The following is a 2,281-nucleotide window of genomic DNA, read 5'->3' on the forward strand; positions in this document are numbered from 1 at the left end:
TAGTAACTTATAAGAACTCAAAATATGAGCGTTATTTTCTCCCTCTCTAGACTATGAAGTTTTTGTTATTTTTTTTGTGTTGGGGGGGAAGAGGAGTTGGTGTCATTCACCAATGTGATGGGGTTTGCCCCTAAGTAGGTACACTCTATAATGTTGCAAGTTCACAGGTTCGGCTGTCTGCACTGGTAGGTTTTACCTCTGATGGTACAGCCTTTGAAATACCCGTGATTCTATTTTAGTCTTTGTGGAGTTATGATTGAGACTGTCAGCCAAGTCTAATGAGAATAAGGCGAAGAAATTTTATTAACTTTTAAACAGGCTCCAGGCTCTCTAGAGAGCCATTGGCAGTGAGTCATCATGCTATTTCTGTATGGCCATCAAGTCTGAATTCAGAATAGAATCTTCAGTTGTGACAAGCTTCATTTATGTAACATTTTATATAATTCTAAAATGATATTTCAATTCATTATGTCTCAGAAAAACGTCTCTGAAGAGAAGAGCACACGAAGCTTTGAAAAATATTAATGCTTGAAAATAACTACATATCTTCATCAAATAAATAGAATCTTTAATAGTATGTTGTAAAAGAAAGCTGTGGCTTAGGAGTTAGCTGACTCAGACTCTGGCTCTGATTAATTTGATAGATAATAACTTTGGACAAATTATATCCTGTTAGAAGTTCACTTTTTTTAAGAGGATGATTTTGGAAGCAGATGGTTTCCAATATCCTTCACAGCACTGTGAGTACTGACTCTGAAAGGAATTCTCATTGCATTTTGTCCCACTTCTTGATATTCATGACAACCTGGTTTGTCCATAGAAATTTTCATACTTATAGCAGTAATGTACATTCTAAGTTTATACCCTCTATTTAAAAAAATTTTATTGACATGTGGAAATTTTTTTTTATTCAGAGGCTCTGTTTCAGGACCTAAAACTTTCAGTTTTTATAACTTTCAACCATATATTAGGTTAATATTAGGTAAAAATAATTTACTCATTTCTTTTGTTGTTAGTGTTTATAGTACCATATGTGTTATATAAACATAGACTGAATTTGAACTTGTGAGTCTGTTTACATTAAATCAATATAAATGTCCCTTCCTTTTCTTTGCAGAAATTTAAGGGCTATTTTTGCATGTTTTGTGTAACACACTGGAGTAACAGCCTCTGAAAAAAATTGAATTTTATTTCTGGATTTAAGTCAAAATCCACATTTAAAAATTCACCAAAACATGATTATACATAAACAAAAGTATTCAGAAGCCAAATTCACAGTGCCTAGAGCCTTTCGTATGTACTTAGTAGTGGGGAGAAAACCAGAGTGGTTCAAGAATAGTGCTGGGAGACGAGTCAGCACCAGCCAGTTGGCCTGGCTCATGACCACACCACAGCCTCAGTAATTTGTTTTCCCAGCTCAGCTTGGGTTTTCCTGTGCAAGATATTTGCAATTATAAATTGAACTTAAGATGGTGACATTTAGATTATTAGTACAAATATAGACTTTTCATTGTGACAAATAGTCTTTCCTTTAAAAATGACTTCACACAATGGATGGTTTTGTGATGAGCATTGCATATACTTATGTAACCTATAACCTAAAAGCAAACTTTCCAAGCTGAATGGAATGAAGAATTCATGAGTAGACAGTTAGTTGTCAAGGGAAAACAAATGATCAGCCTGAACTATCTGACTAAAGTCGACCATAACTGCATTTATTAGGTCTAGAAAGCAGTAACATAATTCAACAAGAAATAGTGTTCCCTCCCACCCTTACCTGACTCCAGATGATCACCTGTCACATACACCTACTGACACGTACTTAATTACTTTTGGGCTGACCACACTTTCCTCTGTCATTTAAGGAACCATTATCGATGTAAGTTTTGTGTTGGTATTGTAAAGAAAACCTCACATTTCCTCCAATAAATTTTATTTATAATTTATTGTTTAATTGTGAGATATATCATATGCATGGAATAGTGAATAAAATCTAAATAGCTGATGAAAGCATTAGAACCCACACTGTAGCACAATCATATACCTACTACCAGTCCACAAATTAGAAACTTTTCAATAATTGACTTTTTTCTGTCTTTCTTCCTTCTTTCTGTCCTTTCTTTCATCACTTCTGCCTACTGTTCCTAAAAGTTATTATTATTTTGAAACTTGGAAAACTTTTTAAATTTTGTTTTAGATTTATTTTCTGTATGTATGTATATCTCCTAACAACCTCAAACCTTCTTGTCTCCAAAGTATGTACAAATGAAATTATACCATA

This window comes from Artibeus jamaicensis, unplaced genomic scaffold (genome assembly GCF_021234435.1).
Source record: "Artibeus jamaicensis isolate MK-2021 breed Jamaican fruit bat unplaced genomic scaffold, CSHL_Jam_final contig_889, whole genome shotgun sequence".
Classification (NCBI taxonomy): domain Eukaryota; kingdom Metazoa; phylum Chordata; class Mammalia; order Chiroptera; family Phyllostomidae; genus Artibeus; species Artibeus jamaicensis.